The sequence below is a fragment of the Triticum urartu genome, chromosome 2 (assembly GCF_003073215.2).
Source record: "Triticum urartu cultivar G1812 chromosome 2, Tu2.1, whole genome shotgun sequence".
NCBI lineage: Eukaryota > Viridiplantae > Streptophyta > Magnoliopsida > Poales > Poaceae > Triticum > Triticum urartu.
Genome location: NC_053023.1, coordinates 6637913 through 6650107, shown reverse-complemented (window position 1 = coordinate 6650107; position 12195 = coordinate 6637913).

The following is a 12195-nucleotide window of genomic DNA, read 5'->3' as shown; positions in this document are numbered from 1 at the left end:
CTGGAACTGGTCCAACATATCATTGTCTTCAACGAGTCACTGGTTTCATCTTCCCTTCCCTTTACTTACTGTTACTCCTTGTGAAGTCATTGTATGTTTGCAATATCTTTTGTCTTCAGTGAGTGACTGCGTGTTCTGTCTGGCTTCACAATATCTTTCTACCTGATCCTTACTACATTGCTGCTATTATTCACTTCATTGAATACTTGACTATGGCTTGCTTAGTGTAGTCTACCTTCCGCTGCAGGGTATTAGGTTTATTTCTATCGTTTGTCTTCATAACTCCCACATTTTGAAGACTTCCATAAAAATCGCCTATTCACCCCCCCTCTAGTCGATATAGCACTTTCAATTGGTATCAGAGAAAGGTGCTCCCTTGTTCTGTGTGATTCGGTTTAACCACCTAGAGTTTTAGCTATGTCAATTGTAGGGATAATTAAAGTCTCCGCTGCGTGCCCCGTCTTCGATGGAACTGAATATCCCTACTGGAAGAATAAGATGCGCATGCATCTTGAAGCCATTGACGTCGACCTATGATATGTCGTCGAGAACGGCGTTCCCAAGGCTGGAGAAGGTGTCACTGCTGCTGATGTCAAGAAATTCGTTCAACTGGACTCTACTGCCAAAAATATCATCTGTGGTCATCTGACCAAAGGATAATATGGCCGTGTGAGTGCTTTGAAAACATCTAAGCTGGTCTAGGACTGGCTCTCCAAGGTTAATGAAGGCGTCTCAACCCAGAGAGATCAGAGAATCAGTGTCCTTCGCAACCTCTTCAACCGCTTCAAGCGAAATGACAATGAGAATGTCCAACTCACATTTGACCGACTCACTGACATCACAAATGAGCTTCAAGCCCTCGGCGCTATTGAGATCACCAAACATGAAGTCGTCAAGACACTACTGAGATCACTTGATAGTTCGTTTGACACCCTAGCCCTGATGATTCAAGAACGTCCTGATTTCAAGATACTCGATCCATCTGACATACTTGAGAGGCTTAACACACATGAGTTTCAGCTTTCTGAGAAAAGAGATATCTACGGTCCAAACTATGGGCGAAATCGTGCCTTGAAGGCAAAAGCTGTCTCCTCATCTGAAGAAGAATCTGACAGCAGTTCTGATGATCCTGAAGACATTGGAAGGGAACTTGCTATGCTTGTCAAGAAGTTCCAAAAATTCACCAAGAAGAAAGGCTTCAGAAAGTCTTCCTGATCAAGCTCAAAGAATGATGAAGCTTCTGCTCATGACTACAAGAAGAAAACATGTCACAAGTGCAAGAAACATGGTCACTTCATTTTTGAGTGTCGATAGTGGGACAATGAGAACAAAAAGAAGAAGAAGAGCAAGGAATATGACTCTGACAAGAAGAAGAAAATACTCAAAGTCTTCTTCCAAGTCTTCCTCAAAGTCTTCATCACACAAGAAGAGCTCATCTGGCAAGGCACGTGTTGTTGGCAAGGAAATGGATTCAGAGGAGGAGTCCGCTTCTGAGGAGGCGGAGGTGGAGTCTGAGGAGGAGTCCGATTCAGGCGTCGCAAGTCTGGCTACAGCATACGTTGCCAAGTCCATCTTCAACACTGAAGACAATGACTTCATCACCGACACCGATGCAAATGACAAGGACTACTCCGCTTCTACCTACTGCTTCATGGCACGCGGTGCCAAGGTAAACACACGCACTACTCACTATCAAACATCTAGTGATGATGACTCTGATTGTGGTTCAAAACCCAGCTACAAAACACTTGCTAAAATTGCAACTGAACAACAGAAAGCTATGGAACATATTCAAAAACTGTTAGACAGAAGCGATGATCTGTTAGGGTGCTGAAATGACTCGATCTGAATCCTTAATTGAAGACATAAAAAATCTTCACGTTAAGTATCAGGAACTTGAAGATCGTATGAACTCTCTCATCAACTCATGAAAAGCTTTCCTATGATTATCTTCAAAAGGAAGCAAGATCTTGAGAAGTTGAGAGCGGATCATGAAGATCTTCAAAAGGAAAACGAGTCACTTCGCGCAACAGATCAGTCCCGCTCAGGAAGGATTTGAACCACCATGTCTTAAATGCATTGAGCGTGATAATGCTACTTCTGTTGCTGAATGTTCTACTGCTACACTGTTGCAATATCTTCAACTGTTGATGTGGTAACTAACCCCTCTGCTGAGGATACCACTGCTATTGCTGATGAGAATGCTAGGTTGAAGACATTGCTTGAAACAGGGATGTACAAAAGTCTTAAAGGGCATCAGACACTATGTGATGTCCTCAAAAAAGATTCTGAACCGAAACCCGAGGAAAGAGGGTTCGTAAGGAAAATGAATGCTGATGGCTCTTACTGGAAACCTGAGCAGTACCCCAAAACCATGGGTTGCTGCAAAGGAACCTTCAGCAGATCCATCCAATCTATCTGGCTTCACTTGTGCTAACCCCATTATCATTGATGAATCCTTTGATGCAAACTATAACTGTTTAAGAATCAGAATGGTGAAGTGTTTGCCAGGTACATTGGTACTAACTGCAGGAATGGACCGCCTATGAAGAAGATCTGGGTTCTGAAAAGGTGTCTGGAGAATCTTCCTGTGAATGTCATCATGACACCTCACGTGAAGAAGACAAACCTCAGACCAAAGGCTTCATACGGTCCAAAGGCTTCATACAGACAGAGGACTCACCTGAGTCGCACTAACGCAAATGTTTTGCAGGGAAACCATACTCAGGCATATGAATATGAGAGCGGTTCATCAAACCGCCATGTTCATAAGACCAAGAACTATTCTGCTTATTCTTATGAGTACTATTGTCCGCCTGCAAGACTGTTTGCTAGGGCTCTCAAAGCCAAAATTCTCAGATGCTGCACTTAGACTTATTGCTTCTAAGCCACCCTTGAAGATGTGGGTGGCTAAGAAAGCTTAACTCTCTTTTGCAGGGAAAGGTCTCCAGCAGAAAACCAAAATCATCTGACGCTATTGCTGGGGACCTTAAACATCTTGTAGGGCGCAAGATCAAATGCCCGAATGGTCTTACTATGTACTTCGTTCCTGAATCGCTTGCTACTCTCCCTATTAGTCCTAATCTGGATCTAAGCTTTCATAACCCATTGGTTCGTCAAATGTTTTTGCTTCACAATGCTCTTGGTGAAGCCTATCCCCCTAACTGCACTGTAGGGTACGACACCAGCGTCTTCAGAATGGATTATTGATAGTGGGTGTACAAATCACATGACTGGCAAAAGAAGCCTTCTTATGGACTCAACCTTACGTCCATCCGACAAGAGCCACATCACATTTGCTGACACTGGTAAAAGTAAGGTATTGGGTCTAGGTAGAGTTGCAATCTCAAAGGATCAACACATGGATAAAGTCATGCTTGTTGAATCCCTTGGCTTCAACTTAATGTCTGTCTCAATGCTTTGCGATTTGAACATGATCGTAATATTTGGAAAATATCGCTGCCTTGTACTAATGGAATCTGACAAGTCTCTAGTGTTTGAAGGGTATCGGAAAGATGATTTGTACGTGGTAGATTTTTCGGCAGGACCACAGCTTGCCGTATGTCTTCTAGCAAAAGCTTCAGAATGCTGGCTCTGGCATCGGAGGCTAGGGCATGCTGGCATGAGGAACCTCCACACCCTTGCAAAGAAGAAGCATGTCATAGGCATCGAGGGCGTCAAGTTCAAGAAAGATCACTTATGCGGTGCCTGTGAAGCAGGAAAGATGACGAGGGCCAAACATCCCTCGAAGACAATCATGACACTACTCGACTCACCCTTCGAACTGCTCCACATGGATCTTTTCGGTCCCACTCATTACTCAACTCTTACTACTACTGCTTGTCTCTATGGCTTTGTCATTGTTGATGATTATTCTAGATATACTTGGGTGCACATAATCCTTTACAAGACTGAAGTGCAGGATGTCTTCAGACGCTTCGCCAATCGAGCTATGAACAATTATGGCGCCAAGATAAAGCACATCAGAAGTGACAATGGCACTGAATTCAAGAACACTGGCCTTGATACATATCTTGATACCTTGGGCATCACACATGAATTCTCAGCCCCGTACACGCCACAGCAGAATGGCGTCGTCGAACGCAAGAACAGAACACTCATTGAGATGGCCAGAACGATGCTAGATGAATACAAGACCCCAAGAAAATTCTGGCCTGAAGCCATTGATACTGCATGCCATACAATCAATCGTGTTTATCTTCACAAGCTTCTGAACAAGACATCTTATGAGCTCCTTACTGGCAAGAAGCCAAATGTCAGTTACTTCAGAGTATTTGGCGCAAGGTGCTGGATCAAGGACCCACATCACACCTCAAAGTTTGCACCAAAAGCACATGAGGGTTTTATGCTTGGATATGGAAAGGATTCGCACTCCTACAGAGTCTTCAATCTCTTTCATTACAAAGTGGTTGAAACAGTGGATGTGCGGTTCGATGAGACCAACGGTTCACAAAGAGAGCAACTGCCAAATGTGCTAGATGAAGTTCCATCCAGTGAATCAATCAAGCTAATGGGAACTGGAGAAATTATACCTTCTGAAGCTCATCCTGAAGAAGAACTTATCATTTCAGCACCTGATCAACATGAAGACAATGCTCAGCCTGAAGACATTCCTCTCAACAACGACAATGATCAGCAAGAGCAAAGTCTTCGCCCTGTACATCCTCGCGTTGCCAATGAAGTGCAGATTGAAAGAATAATTGATAGCATCAATGCACCTGGTCCACTCACTCGTTCAAGGGCAACTCAGCTAGCAAATTTCTGTGGGCACTTCGCATTCGTCTCAATATCAGAACCCAAGAAAGTTGAAGAAGCCTTCATGGAACCTGAATGGATTCAAGCTATGCAAGAAGAGCTTCAACAGTTTGAGCTGAATAATGTATGGGAACTGGTTAAGCGTCCTGATCCACGGAAGCACAATAATAGGCACCAAATGGATATACCGCAACAAGCAAGATGAGCATGGTCAAGTTGTCAGAAACAAAGCTCGTCTTGTTGCTCAAGGATATACTCAAGTGGAAGGCATTGACTTCGATGAAACATTTGCTCCTGTGGCTAGACTTGAAGCCATACGCATACTGCTGGCCTATGCAAATCATCATAACATACTTCTATATCAAATGGATGTGAAGAGTGCCTTTCTCAATGGCAAGATTGAAGAAGAAGTGTATGTTGCACAACCGCCTGGCTTTGAAGATCCAAAACATCCTGACATGGTATACAAGCTCAACAAGGCACTGTATGGCCTCAAACAAGCCCCGGGCCTGGTATGACACACTCAAATACTTCCTGAAGAGCAAAGGCTTCATACCTGGTTCCCTTGATCCCACTCTTTTCACGAAGACATATGATGGTGAACTGTTTGTGTGCCAAATATATGTGGATGACATTATCTTCGGCTGCACCAATCAGAAGTACAGTGAAGAGTTTGGATATATGATGCAAGAGCAATATCAGATGTCCATGATGGGGGAGCTAAAGTTCTTCCTTGGTCTTCAAATACGACAACAACGCAATGGCATCTTCATATCTCAAGAGAAGTATCTCAAAGATTGCCTGAAGAAGTTCGGTATGCAAGACTGCAAAGGCTTCACAACACCAATGCCAGCCAAACATCATCTGGGTCCTGACGACAATGGTAAAGAGTTCGATCAAAAGGTATACCGCTCCATGATTGGGTCTTTGCTTTATTTATGTGCATCTAGGCCAGATATCATGCTTAGTGTTTGCATGTGTGCTCGATTTCAAGCGGCACCAAAGGAGTCGCATCACTTAGCTGTGAAGCGAATTCTTCGATATTTGGCTCACACCCCAACTCTAGGATTATGGTATCCAAAGGGCACAGAGTTTGATTTGGTTGGATTTTCGGATGCTGATTATGCTGGTGACAAAGTTGATCGCAAGTCTACATCAGGCACATGTCACTTTCTGGGACGATCACTTGTATGTTGGTCTTCAAAGAAGCAGAACTGTGTATCTCTCTCCACTGCTGAATCTGAATACATTGCTGCTGGATCTTGCTGCGCTCAGCTTCTGTGGATGAAGCAAACAGCATTCATCTGAAGCAAGTGCCACTCTACTGCGACAACGAAAGCGCCATCAAGATTGCCAACAACCCAGTTCAGCACTCGAAGACAAAGCACATTGAAATTCGTCATCACTTTCTCAGAGATCATGTTGTGAAGGAAGATATTGATATCATACACGTCAACACTGAAGAGCAATTGGCAGATATCTTCACCAAGCCCTTGGATGAGAAGAGGTTTTGCAAGTTACGGTGTGAGCTAAATATCCTGGAATCCTCAAATGTCCTGTGATCAGGCACACATCCTAACTTATGCATATTGATGACTTAGATGTGCAACACACGAAGTAAAGTATATCTTCAATCAATGAAGACATACATTCTAAGTGTGAATACATTAATGTGGAATTTGACTTCGGAGCGCCACGATAATTGTGCGCCGTGTTTGGGTCTAATACTTCCTATACGGTGGGTAACGCCACCACCAAATGTTCTATTTTGAAGTGTTTCACTCATGGCGTTACCTTGCTATGTCTTCACATTTGGTTTGGCTTCAATCTCAACATATCTTCATGATTATCTTCACTATGTTGATTATATATATATATATATATATATATATTAGTGTTCTGTCCTCTACAGCATTCACTTATAGCTATGTCTTCTTGTTGAATCTTTTGAACTAAGTGAATGTGATCGGACCCTAACCTCTCTATGCTCTATCTCAAATTCTATCTCTCCAAATCATATGCATTCTATTGAAACTGTCGAATGTCTTCTCTGCATCCTTGTCAAGAAGATACAGAGACAACATTAAGTCCAATTTTCAATGCTCATTCCTCCACATGAAACCCGGAGAAGTAGGAACGACCACCCGACAATCAGAGCGTGCATGGGACGTGGAAAAAACCCCAAAATTCTGCATAATGGCCACGTGTTCCTCAGATGTGAATCGCCAGGGGCACCTGTGTAATAGCGCAGTGCCGCCCCTGTACCTATAAATACACACTTCACAGCAGTCATTATCTCTTCATCCAATCTCGCACGAACCCTAGCGCCACCGCTAGCCCTCGACGACGCTGGCGATGAAGCACTTCGCTGCTGCAACCTCTCCGACGCCGTCTTCATGCCGACTGCGGACATCATCCTCTCCGCCGCCGCCGTAGGTGTCTCCGTCGCCAAGTTAGGGCACGGAAGATCGAACTGCTCGCCTCATCTTCCACTCCGTCTAGCAGTTCTTAGTGTGGTAAATAAAACTTCCTTTTTACATACCGTTGATCCTATGGCTTTGTCACTTTCTACCACAAGCAGTTTCTATTCACACAAGTTAGATCTCTCTCATACTGCATCTCATAACATGCCTAGTATATTCACTTATGCTTCACAAAGTAGTTAGATTCCTCACTTGTACTGATCTCTGGATTCGTACAAATCTGGAACCAACTCCTTATCTATGAGTGAATGTCTTCGCACGATGAGGTCAATGTCTTCTAAACTGATTTATCTTCAAAATCTTCTGAGAATGCATATGACCTCTTCCCCTTCCCTCGCACCTTAATGCTGTCACAGGTACATGTCCGTGGGAGAATCCTTTGGTTCTCATAGTCTGCATTCATTTGCAGAATTCTTATAGCATCACATAAATTCTCCTGAAGCCAGTTCCTGTTGGTCCAGCAAGCGAAAACCTTTGAAGCCTTTGAACGTGTTGAAGCCTTTCAATTTAAAGTTTATGGCTTCAGAGAAAACAGCAAGGAAGGATGGCAGAAAGCGTCGTGGAGAAACATCCAGAGATCTGCCAGATGACCTCTCAGAACTGTACAAGACAGATCCTGAAGAGGATTACAATCAGCGCAAGACCCGAATCCAATGGATTCGAAGATATTGGGCAGAACAATGGTTCAAATACCAATTTGTAACCCAGGAATATGCTGAAAAGAACGCCATCAAGAGACCATGGGGAGACATCCTATACAAGAATCTTCTACCCAGGTCCATAGATGAAGCCATTGATCAGGGCTTCTATCCCTGCATGGTCCGGGGGCCACAGCCTGCTGATGCACACCCATCGTCACTACTATGGTGTCGTGACGACAATCTGTTCAAGCGCAACTTCCAGTTTGCCCAGAACTCAGCGAAGCAGAACAAGAAGACTTTGGGGTTAGACTTCAACCCTGGTCCCTCAGCACCAAGGGCAGATGGCACACAAGATGCAGAACCCAATGTCATCAGTCCTTTCTACAACCTTGAAGGCCTCATCACTCGCATCTTAGTTCAAGGGACTGCAGTGAATGAGCCTGCAGCTGACGCTGAATCAGATGAAGCGCCTGCAGTGCCGAAGCCAAAGCAGTTGAAGAAGCCTAAAGCTTCAAAGCTTGCCCCTTCACCAAAAATCTCACGGGAGAAGCCACTGGCAACTGCACCTCCTGAAGACAGTGTGCAGTTCGAAGACTTATCACGCATCTCCAAGCCCTAGAAGGTCAAAATGCCTCTGCCTCACACTGGCCAAGAGCTAACTGCTGCTGCCATTCTGCGCAATGACGACATTGATCTGTCAAGTGATGAAGATCTAGCAGATGACGCTCTTGAGCAACTCATCAAGAGCAAAGAAGAAGCAGAAATCTTCAATGATCTGCCTCTCTTTGATGTAACCATCATCCACAACTTCATTGACGAGTGGTTTGACACGCCAAACATCAGCTTTGAAGATCTGCAGCTACCCATTGGCCTCAGTGTCGCCTTCCAAGGCGCCATTGCTTCAGAGCTAGCTGTCGCCCAATGCATTATTGAACTGAAGCAAAAGATTGACTATGAAAAGGCTCAGTTCAAGAAGCATATGGCCAAGCTCAGTGTGCAAGAAGTGAAGAACTTCAAGATCATGATGCACGAGCTCAAGGAAGCCTTTCTGAAGAAACGTGCAGAAGCTCAGGGCTCGCGTGAGCGCATGAAGGCTCTGGCTGACAGATGTGTGCAAGCCTACAATAGGGCTGAGAAGCGCAAGGCCCTTGGGCGTCATGGCATCGACCCCAGGATGGCCGCAAAGAAGAAGAAGAAGCCTGCTATGGCTGAACACGACGCACCAAGGCAGGAAGCAGTTCCTATTGTCTTCCCAACAAGAATGACTGGCTCGAAGCCAAAAAGCCGGTCAACCGCTTCAGAGCTCAAGAAGACGAGGACTGCTGAGGCTGAAGCCAGGAAGAGGAAACATCCTGAAGCCTCTCCTACTGCCCTCCAAGAAGAAGAGGAAGACCAAGAAAGATCGGGCTGCTCCCACAGAGCCTTTGATAGTTGAACCCATTTCTATGGTCTATCCTGAAGCTGAACGCCAACTGACTATCCATGAGCCTGCTTCCACAGAGGCTCATGAAGCTGAAGACTTTCCAGCAGCTGATCCCATCGCTGCTGAAGACATTGGTCAACATGACAATGTAGAAGATGGTGCAGTCCTTCCTCAGTTTGAGAACAGCGAACTCATCAGCATTGGTCGTCCACTGACCAATTGCACAGGTTGCTTCAGGGGAGGATCGCCCACAAGAGGAAGAAGACAATGAGGCCCAGCCCACTCCAGCTCCAAAGGCGTCGTCTGCGTTACGCCGGCTTCGCAAAGGGCCAAGGCCTCAAGTCTCTACTGAAGATATTCCGGCTGCATCAGCCGCGGAAGAAGAAGTCTCCCAAGTTGCCACTCCCCTGTCCCACCAAGAAGCAGTTCTCAAGGAGAACGTGCTTGTGACCGACCCTCCAGCTCGTCAAGTGGAGGATGAAAATCTTGAGGCTGCCACAACCACCAATGAAGCTAATCTGGAGCCCTCCCCAACAAAAGCATCAGAAGACAGCGAAGCCACTGATCCTGCCACTTCTGTTCCTGAGTCTGCTGCCGGTCCCCAGTTCGACTATCATGTTGAGCACAGGCCTCAGGTACAGAAGCCAATCCCAAGATTGCCAAGGTTCCCAGGTCCTGCATCAGCACCTGGCTCCTTCAATATCAATGGCTTCAGGGCAGACAACACATTCTTCGATAGCTCCAGGAACCCCTACTCAAGGGAAAGGATATCATCTGATCGGTTCTGGAGCTATCCTCAGCGAAGCTATTACTCATGCATTCTTTACAACCAAGGTCGCATCTTCCCACACAAGCGCCTTGACATTGAAGCTATAGCTGGTCTGCCCTGTCTGGAAGAAGCTTTGGATTGCTTCAAGGAAGTTGGACTGCTGCCGTTCGTTACTGACCAAGAGCATTGGAATGAAGAGCTGCTGCTCCAATTCTATGCCACACTTCACATCCGCGGGTATAGCAGAGATCCGAAGACTTGGGTCCTGGAGTGGATGACTGGAAACGTTCATCACGAAGCCAAAGCCTTTGACATCATTGAGCTCACTGGTTTGCCCACTCCTGGCGATCTCTACGAGCATGGCTGTCAGCTTGCATAGTGAAGCTATTGAGAGCATCTTTCAGAAGCCGAACCTGATATGAGTCAGATGCTCAGCATGATGAAGCCATTGCCCCAAGATGCTGCTTATCCCAGAGTTCTTCGTTGAAGACCTTGAGTATCTGCCAAGAACCATTTATCACATCATCAGGCGAACTCTCTGGCCCATCAAAGGGCACTCTCCAAATGCCAAGCTTGAGGGTGCAATGAAGACTTTGGTCTTCTATATTCTTCATGGAAAATGCTTCAATGCACAGGACTTCTTCATTCGCCAACTTGCTGCATCAGGCTCTGATCTGTTTGGCTTGAAGTTCTACGCCCCATGGGTAATGCGGCTATAAACTTCACTCCGATATCTCATATCAGCCATCTGCTCGCAATCATCGGATTTTTCTGCCTGATGTGGATATCTCTACTGAAGCCATCTATCCTGAGCCTGCCAAGGAACCTCTAAGTCTTCAGAATGCAGAGCATCAGAGTTTCTCAGAACATTGAAGGAGTTGAAGCAGTCACTCGGGTGTATCCTTTGCTGGCACTACACATGCACCACACCTGCTCCACTGAAGCCACTGATAGTACAACTGCTCCAAGACCCAAGAAGCGCACTCGTGTTCTCAACGACGAGAGCTTCTTGTGGCTCTATCAGAAACAGATAGGCATCATGACTGGCTGAAGCGTCAGATGAAAAGCCTCTTGGTGGATGTTAATCGCATTCGCAATCTTGCCACCAAGAATGCTTTCGTTGCCCATGAAACCTGTCGCCGCACATGGAAAGGGCTAACGATGATGTGTTCTGAAGATGATCTTCAAGAGGATGGCTTCACTGAGCGATTCAAGTTTGACTCCACACCTCCTCGAAGGGCTTGTGCTGCTAGGAACTCCATCCCTTGAAGACTCTGAGTTCTCTTCCTCTGCTGCAACAGTGACTGCCAGAGTTATCGAGGATGAAGACGATGCTACTTCACCACACTCCTTCAGCACGCTTCAACTCTGCTCCAAGCTCTTCAGCACCGCCAAACACCACCAACGACCCTGCTACTTCACCTACTCCTCATGGGAACGAGTAGATGCTCTATGTCTTCAAACCTTTTTGGTCCTTACTGACAAAAGGGGGAGAAGCATATGAGGTTGATAGTCTTCAAGCGGGTCCATATGGGCGGGTGCTTTATATTTTGCTTCGTGCTTACAACTCTCATTTTGCTACATTTGGTTCTTTGAGTTGTAACACTTAAACTCGATGGTCGTCTGCTACTTATCTGCCACCTTTGTTTTGCGATGATAAATTCCGCATGTGCGACGATAAATTCCGCACTTAGATCATTCTGCAGACGTCCATTTTCCATTATGCATGTCATTATCTTCATATACTTTCACATGCATAGTGGATTGTCATCATAAGTTGAAGTGGATCTCCACAAGTACAACCTGCCATGTGCATTTGCATTCCAAAAGCAAATTACTTATATGCACATCTTCAGGGGGAGCCTTGCAACTTATGAAGACAATTCCTTATCTTTACAATTTTCAACAGATTATATTCCCCCGATTGAAAAACTTCAACTAGTTTGTCATCATCCAAAAAGGGGGAGATTTGTAAGTGCATCTAGTGCCACCCTAGTTTGGTTTTGGGAGTATTGACGACAAAACCTAGTTTGAGGACTAATGTGTTTGTGAGAATTGCAGGATTAACACAGGTAGAAAGTCCCTCATTGATTTCGTTTTCCT